Below are 16,220 nucleotides of genomic sequence, written 5' to 3' on the forward strand. Positions count from 1 at the left end.
GATTCCTGCACCACCCAAACTTTAAGCAAACTCCCTGGCAGTCGCAGTGGCATTTCTATTCAGGCAGCAGTGGGGAAGTCATTTGACTTCATAGGCTCCATTATAACTGACCTGATTCCTTCTAAACTCTTCATTGCATGGGTGCCAAAGACACTCTCTCCTTTTCAAGGGCCTTGCTATTCCATGAATCAAGCCAACCTTTCTTCTGCAGTGCTTCTGTCTGTTACCTGCTCCTTGGATTGTACCTTCTATTTCACAGCCCTGCAGTCTGTTTCTAACTCATTCAAAACATTAACTCAGGTGTGGGAACATTTACTCAGATCAATGTTAACTCTGGTGTGGAAATGACTTTCAGGGAAGCATTGGAGGCACTATTAAGATATTCAAGAAGGCTTGGTCGTGTTTTATGAATCTGAGGAAGAGCTGTCCATTAAATTCTAATGACAGCAGGACTAATGAAACAATGAGTCAAGTCAGTCCTGAGGCCGCTACAACTCTTGGGGCACTTCAGATGCTGTAACAACCCTCCTCCACTCCAAAATTAATTGAGTTGCTTTGCATCATTGGTGATTCTTTGGGCAAAGTGACGTGGGAGTGCCCATCTCCTCTCCAGGTATGGATGGCCATTGGCTCACAGGGAATTAATCCACCCTTTGATAGGTCTTGTTTTTAGTCCTGCTAGGTGTCCACATGCCCTCCTCAACCTGGCTAGCCCAGGTGGGAGTGCCAGTTTTAGTCGCTGACAACCTGACCATGGAACAGGCTGTCCTGGTTTACATGGTACCAGATAGCAGACCAAGAGAGGCCTGGCCTGACGGCAATAAAACAACAGTTGTTGATTAATTTTGCCTAGTTTGTTGTGGGTTTTTTTAATGCATAATAAATGACATAGCAAATTTATGCACATTCCAATCAATTTATATTTGTTCTTGCTTCCATTTTTTATTGAATAATGTAGCTGTAGGACACTAACTTATTGATAAAGCTTCTGGTTTCTTTTTAACTCGATAAAATAAGTGTTGTTATATATTGTGACGCACTACACCAACTGCACCCCCCCCTTTCAAAATCCTATATACCCCCATGAAGATGAATGCCAGCTTCTTTCTGGGATAGCATATAGTGGGGATGGAGTCCAATGTTAACACTTTCACAGAAAGAGCTGTTGCCAACTTAAGAGTGGCTGTGAAAGGGTTAGTGGCAAACTGCTCTTTCTGCTTCCTGCCCGAGAGAAAAGCTAGTATTTGCTTTGCAGCACAGTATCTCCATGCTGCTGTTCTTCCAGTCAAGCAAATAAAATCAGCCTTCCCTCTTAAGACACGCTACCCAGATTTAGAGGGCTGATTTTGGGGGACAGCTGTGTGTGGTTTGTGAGGAAATATAGTATGTCACCGATCGGACTGAGCACACATTGTTGACCATACATGACCTCATCAGTTTGGGTGCCAGGTGACTCAGCTGGCTAATTAATGAACTTAGTTAAAACATTCCTACATGCCTTTCATTACTGTTGTATCTGGCTCATTTGTGCCATCCAATCGGCTTTCCTCATCTATTGTACGACATCAGTATTACTTATGTCCATCTCAAGATGTTCTTGAAGAGAGTCTAAGTCCTTTGGTGAGCTCTGTTGCCTTCCAGAGAACTATAGACCCATGGCATTTAATACCATCTGCTATAGCCTACATGTGGGACACCATGAGGCCAGTTTCACCCCAAAGAAGCCATGTGTTCCATGCATGCTAGCCTGTTGTCCATTGGTATCTGGGGGCAGTAATAGCACCAGTAGTGGGCACTTAGCTGGTCATGTGTCTGCTCCTTACTACAGGGTAAATTTACCAGGGGGCAGGGGGGCGAAGGTGGAGGAAGGAACCAGGGTAAGCTGCTATGAAGTGATTATGTTGGATGGCCACTCGCTTTGCTAGATATTCTGGCGGCATTTCCTGCTTCTCTGAAGGACCATGATTAAACAAAGCATGATGGAAAGGGTTGCCAGAGCAATGGTTAATGTGTTCCTGGCAGCCCAGGGCCACCATCCTGGCACTTTCACCATGTAATGGATGATGCCCCTGTTGTCATGATGGACATTGATCTCATTCTCTCCTTTCCCAGCCAGGAAGACCAACTCCATGCCAGCTGCACTGATCACCAGTCTGGCACTGGCCTGGACACTCACTGGCTCCTGTGGGAACTTCTCCAGTGCCACCTCAAAGCACCGGCTCAGTGGCTCTGTGGCTCCCTCCCAAGCCCGTATGCGGTTCTGCACCTTCAGTAGGTTCTCAATGCTCAGCCGCTCAGGGCGAGCCAGCAGCCGGGCCCGGTATGGGGTTGGCCCCTTCACGCTGTACTGGGGCTTCCCATTGGTGGCATAGACGTAGATCTCATGCTCTTCATCTCCAGCATTGAATTCTAGCACTGTTCCTTGGCACTGGACAACCAGCTTGGCATTGCCTTGGATGCCAGCTGCCTCCTCTATGAACTGCTGGAGGGCAAGGTCCATACAAGTGCTGAGCTCACCAGTCATTTTCCCTTGGCCCTCCAGCCTGGCACGTGCTCTCAACAGGTCAAGAACACTTAACGGCTCTGGCTCCTCGGCCTCATATTTCACTGCCCCTTTGGAGAAGAAAATGGCTGCAAGGCCTGCAGCTATCCCCACTAGCAACAGCAGTGACCTCTGATATGTCAGGCTCAGCATGAATCTCAGAAGGCTCTTGACCATGCTCTGAAGCATTCTGGGTAAAGAGAGCAACACCCAGCGAATGAAGCCACATGTCACGTTGCTTCCTCTGCGGGGGATCTCACATCTTGGTGCCATGGGCTCATCTGTGACTCCATTGTGGTTCTCATTTTGAGGACCTGAAGGCAACATGAGGTTAAAGGATGTCAGTTTGTGGGGCAGCTGGTGGAGCTCTGACCATCACAGAAGTCTGATGTTTGGGGCTTAAATGAAGACAAATCACCATCATAACTAGGCAGAACAATGGTGGTGGGAAAGCCCAGGGCTGGGCAGTGGAGGTGGCAGAGAGGGGCATCAGTAGAGCTGGGGAGCAGGGACCAAAGCTGGGAATAGAAGGAGGCTGCAGGTCAGGAGTGAGGGGCACCAGCAGGGATTTATATTGCAGGCAACTTAAGCCAGCTGCATTTGAAGTAGGACTTCTGAGAGGCCAGGAAGAAAGAGAAAGAGTGATAAAAATGGTGAGGGGCCTGGACTGGTGAGGAACAGCTGAAAAAATGAGGGTGACTGAATCTGGAGAAGAGAAGCTTGAGGAAGAATTTCATACCAGTCTTCAAATCCCTGAAAGGCAACAACACAGAGGATGGAGATGGATTTTCCTCTATGGCTGTATGGGACTGGGCTGGGAGCGATGGTCTCCAGCTGCAGCAGGAGATGCTGAGGTTGGATATGAGGAGGAGCTTTGTGACCATGAGGGTGGTCAAGCATTGGGACAGACTGCCCAGAGAGGCAGTGGAATATCCATCCCTGCGCATGTTCAAGAGCAGGTTGGACAGGCACTAAGCTGGCATGGTTTAGTCTGGGATGATCTTGCCTTGAGTGAGGGGGCTGGACTAGATGTGTCCTCATGAGGTCTCTTCCAGCCCAACTTTCCTATGTTATGAAAGCATGAGCATAGAAAGAAAGTGGAGAAAGGGAGAGACATCCATTTGGAGGAGGACAGGAGTTCAAGTCTGGGAATCATCAGTGTTGGGGACAGAGATGGGCCATCTCTCCCAGTGGTTGGAGAAAGCAATATGGCCAGCTGTAACCATTCATAAATCAGGAGTCAGTCTCTGATGATGAGACCATAAGCCTAGGTTCAGTTTTCACATCCTGGTCTCTGGGGTCACCTCACAGTCTAAATTCACCCAGAATTTAGTGTATTCTGCTACAGTCCACCTAGAACCCACTTCTCAGTGACCCATGGGCCTAATCACGTCCTTTTCTCCCTCCAGCTTGAGCAGCAATGGAAGCAATGACATTTGCCTACCAGAAGTGCCCCACCCTGCTCCTTTCCCTTCCCCTCATCTCTTTCTGCCCCACTTCACAACACTGGAAGAGCAGAAATGACTTGACTAGTTTTCATCATCTTTCCTTCCCAGGGCAGCTGCTATAAAGGGCATTTCAGGATATGGAAAGGTGTGACCCTCTTGAAACAGCCCACATGGGGGTTGAACTCAAATGGGAAGGGGACAGAAAGGAAACAAGAAATGCTACCCACCTCCCTTGTTTCTGAAGCGTCCAGGGGGACTTGTCTTGATTTGCTCACTCTGCATCACAATATCCTGCACTTTTGCTTTCTTCCCAAAAGGTCACAGACGTTTGACTTTATTTTTAGTGTGGATGGTCACAGGTGCCCGGAGTTCTTTCAGCTAAATGGGCTCAGAGCCCAGCTTATAGCTCTTGTGCAGAGGGAGGGGAGGGTTGACTCTCTACTGTCTGTAGCCTCATGATAAAAACATACATGCAGACAACCAGTGAAGTGGATGGCCCAGAGTTTGCCCATCCAGGGGCCATGTGCCTATATCCATACATGTGTTGAACTGACAACTTTTACAACTCCCCTTGGTGGATATAACTGGGTGTGAATGCCTGTGGGAATTGTTCCTCCTCCAGAAGTGTTCCAGCACAAGCTGAATCAGGAAGTACATGGACTTTCAGGAATCAGGTTTTATAGTAGGTAACTATGGGTGGGTCTACAATATTGAGAAGGCAGGTGCATATGGTGTGGCTTATCACATAGAAATCAATAAAACAGACATGTATAAATATGTAGAGAGAGACATCTATATAGAGAGATCTAGATCTCTCTCTCGATGGATGGATGGAGTGATGGAAGGATGTGGGTGGGTGGGTAGATGGATGGATGGGTAGATCTTGGATTTTGAAAAAGGAAGTACAGGTGGTGTGGTGAATCATCACATATACCACAACACACATTTTTTCTCCAGTAAAAAGCAACTAGACGCTTTACAAATAAGTGAGGGGCCTAGGGCTGTATTATTCAATTTAAGATGGGAGCAAAAACAATTATAAACTGATTGGAATGTGTAGTAATTTGCTATATGGTATATTATGGATAAAAGTACAACAAATGAGACAAAAATAATCAAATTTGTTGCTTCATTAGTCTTGCTGTTGTTAGAATTCAATGGACAGCTCCTTTTTATTTATTTTTTCCAGATTCACAAAACAAAATCCAGCTTTCTTGGCTATCTTGACAGTGCATTCAGTGCTTCACTGAATGGTATTTCCACACCTGAATTTATGTTCACCCGAGTTAACATTTCCGCACCTGAGTCAGTGTTCTTTGAGAGCGTAGAGAACAGTCCTCAGGGCTATGAAATAGGAATTTCATTAACCAGGAGCTGCTAACTGACAGCAGCATTGCAGAAGAAAGGGTAGCTTGATGACACTGCTCCCAAACCACCAAATTTCCAGACCTCCTCATCAGATCACATCTGCATATGTATTTGGGGCCAAAGGAATTTCACCCCATGGCCAGAATGGTATGAACTGTGAGGGTGAGGGGGGGGTTGCCTTCCTCTGTAGTGGGGGGCACAGCTTCTCCCTGGGTTCTCTTGAGTGTATAGTAACAACCTTTTACAGAAGCAGGGCATTGGCTTCTATGGTCTCCCTTCTTTTCATGTGGCAGGTTTGGGTGTGATGCCTTTGTTGTGTCAGGGTTGACTGTAATTTTGCTAAGAGGTTAGGTGATGGCTTTGTACAGGATTGTTTGGACAGGGCTGATCCTGCCTCAGGCAGGGGGTTGGACTACATTACCTCTGGAGGTCCCTTCCAGCCTGACTTCTCTATGGTTTCAACAACTAGTGACAGCCTAATGACTTATACATTTTTCATCATAGAAGCATGGAAAACTAAGGTTGGAAGGGACCTCAAGAGGTCATTTAGTCCAACCCCCTGCTCAAAGCAGGACAATCCCCAACTAGATCATCCCAGTCAAAGATCTGCCTACCTAGGGTGTCAAAACTTCCAATGATGGAGATTTTACCACCTCTCTGGGTAACCTGTTTCAGTGCTTTACTACCCCCCTCATGAGAGAGTTTTTTCTAATAGAGTTTCTCTGAACTGCTTAGATGTAGAAGGCACCGTTGATATTAATATACTTGGATTTTAAGAAGGCCTTCAATATGGTCTTCCATGATGCTGTTATAAAGAAAAAAACTGTGGGACTGTGGGCTGGCAGAGTCCATGGTCGGGTGTGTTAGGAACTGGATAAGGGGTCGAACCCAGAGAGTATTAGTGCACAGGTCTGTATTGTCTTGGTGGGAGGTGGCCAATGGTGTGTCCCACTGGGTTCAGTTCTCAGCCCTGTGTTGTTCAGCAACTTTATCGATGATTTAGATGAGGTTGTGGAAAGCATGCTGGTCAAGTTTGTGGACATTACTAAATTATGGGGAAAAGGATGCATGGTCATGCTAGGGAATAGGATGCAGATCCAAGAGGTACTGGGAAGGTGGGGAGGGTGGAATAAGATGCCATTCAATAAGGATAAATGCAGAGTACTTCATCTGGGGAGAAGTAACCGGGGACATAAATATAGGTTAGAAGATGTCCTGGCCAGCACAATGTCTGAAAGGGACCTCGAGGTTATGGTTGATCACAGGATAAACATGAACCGCCAGTGTGACTCTGTAGTCAATAGAGCTAGTAGCATGCTGGGGTGCATTAGCCAATGTGTCACAAACAGGGCTAAGAAAGTGATACCTCCTCTTTACTCAACGCTGGTGAGACCCCAGCTGGAGGACTGTGCCCAGTTCTGGGCACTGCCCTTCAAAAAAGACGTGGAGAATCTTGGAAGGGTGCAGAGAAGGACCACAGGAATGATTAAGGGCCTGGAGGACAAACTTTATGACGAAAGACAAAGGGATCTGGTACTGTTCAGCCTGGGAAACAGAAGACTGACGGGGGGGACTTGGTGACCATCTGTAAGGATGTAAGGGGTGAACATTGGGAGCTGGGAGAAAAACTGTTTTCTCGGGTGCCCCAGGGGAGGACAAGGTGCGATGGCCATAAACTGTTAGGGAATGGTTTCAGGTTGGATGCAAGGAAGAACTTTATGGTAAGGGTGATGTGAAGGAGCAAACGTGGCGACAGCGAAAGGACCCGGAGAATGCTGCTTCTGGAGCCAATACTATATAAGGCTAGAAGCTCCGGGATCAGAGCATGGTGGCGGCAGTGAAAAGGGAGCCTCAACAAGAGAAAAGGAGAGAAAAGAGAGAGGAAAGAAGATCCCAGGGGATCAGTAACTTACCTGAGGATCTCTCATGGCATCGGTGGGAGGAATGGAGCTCTGGGAGCGAGGGGCAGATCTGGGAGTAGATAAACACCGCGGGACGTGTATTGCACTGCCAACCTGGAAAGAAAGCAAAGGAAAAGAAAAGAGTGAAAGTGACCCATAATTATTCAGTGGTGGAGACAGTGCCCATCGAAAGGACCCGAGGCATCAGACGCACGCAAAAAAAAAAAAAAAAAAAAAGGAAAAGACTTATCAAAAAAAAAAAAAGAAAGGAATAGACTTATCAGCCAACGAAGTAAAGAGAGAGTATATAGTGAGGTTTGAAGATAAAAGCCCATGAAAAGGATAGAAACACAAAATGGACAATAAGAAAGAGACTTTGTTTATTAATACTAGGTTCCAATCAGTCAATTGATAGTAATAGCATAAGAATGGTATATAAATAGAATCACCAAGTTGATATAAAGAACTAAATAACTAAATACAAGTTTTGATCTGAATTAGACTACGATTATCTATACTGTCAAGTGCATGTGAATATACAGAGGAGTGAGCGATACTACCCATGAAACCCTAATAGAGACCAAACCCCCCCCCAAAAAACAAACAAAAAAAACCCCTTTCTTTTTAAGCAACCCTCCCGACTAGTCTCATCAAAAAATCAAGCATAGAATAATAACGTCCAAGACATGGCAGGCAGGAAAGTTGGGGTACCGACGGGTCTTGGGTGCCTATAGGGAGTGGCAAAAGGAGACATCCTAAGCGCAACCACCACAGGTGACCAGAATCTGGAAGAGACTTCCCAGGGAGGCGGTGCAGTCCCCAACCTTGGAGGTCTTCAAGAGGAGACTGGGCAGACACCTTGCTGGGATCATTTGGTCGCAGCTGTATTCCTTCCCACAGGAGTGTGTGTGTGTGTTGGGGGGGTTTGGACTCAATGATCTTTCAAGGTCCCTTCCAGCCCTTAATTTCTATGGTTCTATGAATATCTAACCTCAACTTCCCTTGCTATAACTTGATCCCATTGCTTCTTGTTCTGTCACCTGCCGCCACTGAGAACAGAATAGCTCCATCCTCTTTAAAACCACCCTTTGAGGAGTTGAAGGCTGTTATTGAATCCACCCTCTTGAGGTCTTAGAATCAGAAAATTTGAGTTGGAAGGGACCTCTGGAGCTCGTCTATTCCAACTTCTCACTCCAGATCAGGACCATTCCCAACTATATTATCTCTTCTTCAGACTCAGTAAGCCCAGTTCCCTCAGCCTTTCCTTAGAACTCATGTTCCCCAAACCTCTAACCATTTTTGTTGCCCTCCACTGGACTGTCTCCAGTTTTTCCACATTATTTCTGTAATGGGGGGCCCAAAACTGGGCACAGGAATCCAGATGTGACGTCATTAGTGTCAAATAGAGGGGAATAATCACTTCCCTTGGTCGGCTGGCAATGCTCCTACTGATGCAGACCAGTATGCCGTTGGCCTTCTTTGCAACAAAGGTAAGTGCACATTGTTGGCTCATATTCAATTTACTGTCCACTGTAACCCCCAGGTCCTCTTCTTCAGAGCTGCTGCTTAGCCAGTTGGTCCCAAGCCTGTACTAGTGCATGGGTTTTTTCCATCCTAAATGCAGTGCTTTTTTATTATTTTTATTAACAATTTTTATTATCAATACAATATTTCCATCTGTCTATATCAACAGTGATTGGTTCATGAGACCTGTTGTAAAGAACCATTTCTGTGCAGAGAATACAGGTTTCCCTCACTTTATGCTGTACACGCGTTCCTGGAAAACGGCGCATAACTCGAATTCACGTAAAGTGAACCCACTTTACAGTGTAACAAATAGGGATACAGTCCACAACCTCAACTGTACTGACCCCTAAAACCGTTTCTACCACTTTTACAGGACAATTTTGGTGCTCACCAACAGCAGACAGTACACACAAGTGCAGGATGGTTGTGAAAGTTGCCAGAATGGGACAACAACAACTACAGAAACGTGTGTTGCAGACAACAAGCAAGGAGCACAGATCCACACAGGAAACTATCTTTGGTGCGCACCAGTCCCACAATGCACCGCATAAAGCAGCTGACTGTGGGCTTCCACCACACCAATCACATCAGAGTGAATTTACTTTGCATATAACAGTTTCTTGGTATAAAAAGGGTCATCGCATAAGAGTGAATTCACACATAAAGAACCCACATAAAGCAAAGGAAACCTGTATATGCAAATTTTTTTCCAGTTGGTTGATTTTAATTTTAATTAATTAATTAATATTTGCATCTTTCAGACATTAAACCCGCTTTTCCTTTGTTCCAGCCGCCACTGCTTTCACTTGGATCTTGGCCCTTGCAAATTGGCAGTATGCCCTGTGCTTAGTTAACAAAGCAGTTCAGGTAATTAGGCTGTGGGTAATTGATCCTGTGCTCTACATTGTCCTCACACAATTTCCTTTATCAACCATACAATCTTGTCAAAAGAAAGGCATTCCTTGACAGTATCTGCTTTTCTTATTCTGTGCCTACAGAATAAATTATAACTGCTGACTACAACATTCCAGTTCTCTGAGCTGTACATCCAAGTTTCAATAATATCCACGGTATCATGTTTCCCCTCCCATGGGAACAGCTCCAGCTATTCTTGTGACTACCCAGGCATCTAAAATTAGCACAACAACAACTTTGTAATGCCTTCTCTTTACGCCCTTTGGGCTTGCCCTTGTGTCTGATGGACCCAGGGATTGGTTTACCAAATGTTCAATTCCAGTTGTTGCTCCTAGTGAGAGCTAACATTTAAGAAAGGCCTTGAGAGGACAAAATAAGCACCCTCTATTTGTTTCTTGATTAAAGTTGTAATAAATCAACAAGACAGGGTTACAAGTCAGCAAGGGATGCTAAAGCAGCTGTAGCTCTGGTATTTAAGATCCTAAGAACTGCCATTCAGTCAGACCATAGGCCCATCTTGTCCAGTCTAATGTGTCAAACAGTATGAGAGAGTGAATGCTAAAAGGGTGCATGAACTGAATGTGACGAGGGTTTTCTAGATGTTCCTTTCTTGCTCCAGCATTTAAGGTCTAGGAAATTCAGTGTGAATCTGAATAGCTGAATAAGAGATGCACAGAGGCTGTGTTCCCAGCTCCCATACTCAATAGTTATGGATGCCTCTTTCCTCCAAAAATGGGATTGAACTCAAATGGGAAGGGGAGAGAAAGAAAAGGAACTCCAAGAGTCCAAATCCCTTTTTGTGTCTGGCTAAACTCACCTTCCACTGCATCTGGTGGCAACAAGACCCACACATTAATTACACTCTGGGTGAAAAAGAACTTCCTTGTGTTCACTTTAAACTTATGACATACTAGTTTCATGGTGTCCCCTACTTCTTGTATTAGGAGACACAGTAAACAATAAATCCCTATTGACCTTCTCTCCACCATCTAGTGTTTTGTAAACCCTTCTCATCCCCCACATCTGCCCAAGCATCTTTCTAAACTCAACAGGTCTGGTGTTGTTAGTTTATTCTCATATGGAAGCCCCTCCATAGCATACAGTGACCTTGCTGCCTTTCTCTGGACCTTCTTTAGCTCTTCTGGAGTTGTGGGGACCAGAACTGGGCAGTCTTTGAAGTGTGGACACACCATGGATTTGTAAAGGGGCATCTTTATACTTTCTTCTTAGCTTCTCTTCAACTGGAAAAAGAATAGGTGTTGTATTCTTTTTGATGATATACCTCACTATCTGCACTCTACTTTTCAAAATTTGAGATCTGCCCATGCCTGCCTTTGAAGCACCTACAGAGCCCTGAGAGGAAACACCAGGTCCTGGTCAAGGTCTGAGCTCCCACCCCTCCCCAGAGCTCCAGCAAACAGCCCATAGGCCTCTTTGTCATCTCAAGATGCTAAGCAACTTGAGGGAAAGTGTCTGCCTGGGCCAGATGGCCTCAGCAAAAGCAACATCCCCCTCATCTTGACTATGGCCAACAGTCACCCCACCCCATGCCCCCATTCCCTTTTTCCCAATAGGATCACAGGATGATAGGAAGGTTGGCCTGGAAGGGACCTCACAAGGTGACATCTAGTCCAGCCTTCTGCTCATGGGCAACTGGTGCCTCCTGAGTCTGGGGGGGCACCAGATTGCCGATGGGAGTGGGGGGGGGCCCCACGGCTGATCCCCGATTGCGGAACCAAAAGCGGTGAAACTGGTAAAACTGGAAGTGAATTTCCACTGTCACTTCTGATTTTGCAGCTAGCGCTTCCAGGGGTTGCATGGCCAATCTCAGGGGGTGCATGTGTACCCGTGTACACCCCCTATGCATCGCCAATGTTTCTGCTTGAGGCAGGATCATCCCTGACTAAGTCATTCTGTCCAAGCGTCTTACCAACCTGCTCTTGAAAACTTCCAAAGATGGAGACTCCACCACCTCTCTGGGCAGCCTGTTCCAGTGCTTGACCCTCCTCATTGTCAGACAGTTCCACCTCATCTCCAACCTAAATTTCCCCTGCAGCAGCTTGAGGCCTCTGCTCCTAGTCCTGTCTCCTACAGGCAGAGAAAAATCAATTTCCATCCTCTATATAATCATTATTCAGGGATCTTAAGACTGTTATCAAACACCAGAAGGGAGATTCTAGAGAAGATGGAGATTGGACCTAAGCTCTGAGAGTACCACAAAGAGCCCCAACACAACCCCGCATTGTTGGACAATGCTTCCCCATAGCCTAGCCATCCCTCTCTTCCTTGGATATGGATTGGGTGGTAACAGTGTGGCTAGTGCAATTGGATCCTTGATTCTTAGGGAGATCCTAGGTCCTCTAAGCTGCCAGGGCTGTGCTCTTTGTCACCCTTTACCATGCTATGGGCAGTTCATCTGTGATTGTCATTAATAGTAGGTTCAGAAGGGTGTTATGGTGTGATGTTGTCTTGTGTGGTGTCAGGGTTAAGAGTAGTTTTGTGAAGAGTTAAGTTATAGATTTGTATAGGATGGTTTTGATAGGGATGAACCTGCCTCAGGCAGGGGGTTGGACTAGGTGATCTCTCAAGGTCCCATTCAGCCTGACTTATCTATGATTTTCTGAAGAGGTCTAAGGACAATGAATAGGACAGATGGAGCATCAGAGGTTGCTGTTATTATTCACTAATGACTGTTCTACTACAAGGACTGCAACAGAGGGATGGCTGAGCCATGACAGCTGGTGGGTCTGAGCCTCTTGATACCAACTGGAGCAACGGCCAATTTACCCCAGGAGGAGACCTGGCCCACATATATGATTAGCAGTTCATCTGTACTGTGCTCATGCAGTGGGCCAGGCCAGCACAATCCCACCAGGAAGCATGTCTCTGGACTCAACACCAAGTCTTCCTGTGTACTTGGAGCCTAGCTTCACTTCACAGCTGGATCCACTCCTTGGAGCAGCTGGGTCCTGATGGGAGCATATTCCATACATTCACGAAGTGGGTCTGGTCAGGGGCCATCTCTGTGTGTTCCTGCATTCTGAGATAGATCTTGGCATAATGCAAACCTTCGCTTCTCTCGCCCTCCGCTCAGCCATCTCTCTGCTGGAGACACAAGTTCTGTGAACAGGGACCACCTCCACCTGTGGTCTAAAATGGACACCATGAATTTAAAAAGAAGTAATGGTGCTCTCCCCTACCCTGGAGGTCTTTAAAAGGAGACTGGACAAACACCTGGCTGAGGTCATCTGACCCCAATGCTCTTTCCTGCCCAGGACAGGGTGTCGGATTTGATGATCTACTGAGGTCCCTTCCGACCCTAAAATCTATGAAATTTTGAATAGTGCCTCCTACTAATGAGAATATCAGAGAGAAACAACAGATAGTTCTTCAGATGCAGCCACCCATTGATTAGACCAGCAGGCATGGGTGGATCTAGGATTTTGAAATGGGGATGCGGAGGGCATGGTACATCATCCCATATAGCACATCACACATTTTCCCTTAAGTAAAAAGAAACTAGATCCTTTCCTAATATGCTAGGGACCTATTATTATAGGTGTTATTCAGCTTAAAGTAGAAGCAAAAAAAATCTTTATTGGAATGTGCATTAATTTGCTCTATCATATATTATGTCTAAAATAGAAACTAATGAGGCAAAATAATCAAAAGCTTCCATTTCATTAGTCCTGTAGCCATTAGAATTCATTGTTCATCTCCTTCAGATCCATGAAAGATAAGTTAGCCTTCTTGAGCATCCTGACAGTGCCTTCAGTGCTTCCCTGAAAGTTATTTCCATAACACTCATCATCTTTGTTGCTGGAACAACAGATTCGTTCCTGGACTTTTTCTAGTTCTTCAAAATCCTTTTGGAGATGTGGGGACCAGTACTGGGCAGAGTCTTCAAGGTGTGGACACACCATGGATTCATCAAAGGGCGTCACAATACTTTAGGTTAGATATTAGGAAAAACTTTCTTATGAGGAGGGTACTAAAGCACTGAAATAGGCTCTCCAAGAGAGGTGAAATCTCCATCCTTAGAGGTTTCGAAGATCTGGCTAGACAAAGCCTTGGATGGGATGATCTAATTGGGGCTAGTCCTGCTTTGAGCAGGGGTTGGACTAGATGTGACCTCATGAGCTTCCTTCCCAACCTCATTTTTTATAATTCTATAATTCTATATTCTTTTATGTTGCAGTTTCCATATGCAGAGTCTTCATGGGGCATTTAGTCCTGGATCATCATAGCTACAACATCATTCATCCCTGACATTTGCACACCTGACTATGCTTCTAGCTAGACTTAAAAACAGTCTACAGAGATGGGAAGTAAGAGTTATGTTAGGAGGAGCTTCTAAGGCTAGTTTGATTCTTGGAATATTAAGATCATTAAAAGGGGAGAGGGTCATTAACAGGGGCAGATTATTATTGTTAACATGGGCGTGGGGTAAGTTGTTACCCCATATGGAAAACGCATTCATGCCTGGGGTAACATGTTACCCTGGGCAGTTTTTCATCCACAAAGAACAACCCAGTCATGTACGCTGGCTGTTCTTTGGGGATATTGTGCACTTCAGTGTCAGTGGAAATATCCTAAAAAGATTTTTGTTAAAAATTAATTAAGTTTAAGATATTGCACAAAATATGTGTCTGGGGTAGGAAATTACCCATGGGAACATATGAAGGGTAAAGCTGGAGGATCCTGGCTGGAGCATCTTGCCCCTCTGCTCAGGGTCAGACCAATCACTGTATTTGGGATCAGGGAGGAATTTTATCTCAAGGTCAGATTAGTATGGACTTGGGGGTGGGGGAGGAACTTTGCCCTTCTCTATAATGGGGGTTGTGTGGCCTCTACGTGGGATCTCCTGAGCATATATTGACTGTGTTTCATAGAAGCAGGGCATTGGTTGCTGTGGTTCCCCTGTTTTACCTGTGGCAGGTTTGGATGTGATGTCTTGCGTTGTGCCAAGGTTGATGGTCATTTTGACTCTAGATGATGGTTTGTATAGTATGGTTTGGATAGGACCGATCCTGCTTCAAGCAGGGGCTGGACTAGGTTAGATGAGGTTTGGACTAGGTGACCTCTGAGGTTAGACAATAGGTTTGTATAGGATGGGTTGGATAGAGATGAGCCTGTCTCTGCCAGGGGAGTAGAGTAAATGACTTACGAGGTTAGATGATGGGTTTGTATAGGATGGTTTAGATAGAGATGGCCCTGCCTCAGGAAGGGGGTTGGGCAAGATGTGACCTCTGGAGGTCTCTTCCAAACTGACTTCTCTAGGACTGTAAGGAATACTACTGTGAAAGTTGTCATGAAAAGGACATATCCAGGCAGTGTGTTGGGCTAGGAGAAATAAAGAAAGAGGAGGGACTCCTAAATCCCATGTTTATGAGCACAGTGGGAGAAAATAGAATTTTTGACACACAGCAACATGCAGATGGCAGGAAAGTGGAAGGGGTGGATGGAGTGGCAAATACCTTTGCACCTTTGCAAGAGGAGGAGGAAGGTCATGGCGAAGAAGGCAGCAGCTCCAAAGGCAACTCCAGCTCTGTACCTAGTGATCTCTGTGCTCTGATCCAGACACATGCCCTGCCCCTTGCCTGAAGAGCAGGAAGAGAACAAAGTACTTGGGACAGCAAGAAAAACTTCTCTGTTACAGCAGTGTGAGGCAGTGGACTGAATGCCTAGGGAAGGTGTGACAAGGTTCCTTGGGTGAATTTGATCTCTTTTATTAGACCAACCCAAATGGTTGGAGAATAGTTATTAAGTAAGCTTTCGAGTTCAAAAACCCTTCGTCAGGCTAAGGAAGTGTCAGCAGTCGGTGTGTGCTCTTCCTGGATGGAGTGATAAGTAAAGAAGCCAGGGGCTGGGCTGGGCTGGGGAGTCAGTTGTCAGGCAGATTGTAATGTATCAAAAAATCGCGGTGTGCGATTTGTGGGTGTTTTTCTTCTGTACTGCAGCAGTTCTTCACGTGGTATCCGGGTGGCTCTTTCAAACGTGCGATCTCTCTTTCTGGAGGAGTGTCCTTGCTGGGTGAAAGCCTTTTTAAGATTGGTGAGGTGGCGATCCCGGGTGTGCTCTTCAGTACAAATGCAGTGGGATCTGAGGGCTTGGCTGTATATCACAGCTTTTTTGGTGTGTTTAGGGTGATTGCTGGTTCTGTGCAGATACGTATGTTGGTCTGTGGGTCTAGGGGTGTTCGAGAAGAGGTGGGACATAGATTTCATAGACATCAGGGCTGGAAGGGACCTCGGAAGATCATCGAGTCCAGCCCCCCGCCCAAAGGGCAGGAAGTCAGCTGGGGTCATAGGATCCCAGCAAGATAAGCATCCAGTTTCATCTTGAAGGTGTTCAATGAAGGCGCTTGAACCACCTCCGGTGGCAGGCTGGATCATCGAGTCTGACCCCCTGCATAGGCAAGAAAGAGTGCTGGGTCTAGATGACCCCAGCTAGATACTCATCTAACCTCCTCTTGAAGACCCCCAGGGTAGGGGAGAGCACCACCTCCCTTGGGAGCCC

General features: G+C 46.0%; 1 protein-coding gene across 2 annotated transcripts in view; it reads right to left on the minus strand.

Moving 5' to 3' along the window:
* LOC102375912 (galectin-1-like) overlaps nucleotides 1-4,346 on the minus strand; it is a 27,104-nt gene extending 22,758 nt beyond the window's left edge. For both annotated transcript variants that reach the window (XM_025194726.1, XM_025194725.1), the window contains exon 1: nucleotides 4,218-4,346. The gene's annotated coding sequence lies outside the window, so the exon portion shown is untranslated. The remainder of the gene's footprint in view (nucleotides 1-4,217) is intronic.
* Nucleotides 4,347-16,220: the final 11,874 nt, after the last annotated feature.

The sequence above is a fragment of the Alligator sinensis genome, unplaced genomic scaffold (assembly GCF_000455745.1).
Source record: "Alligator sinensis unplaced genomic scaffold, ASM45574v1 scaffold1331_1, whole genome shotgun sequence".
Taxonomy (NCBI): Eukaryota; Metazoa; Chordata; order Crocodylia; family Alligatoridae; genus Alligator; species Alligator sinensis.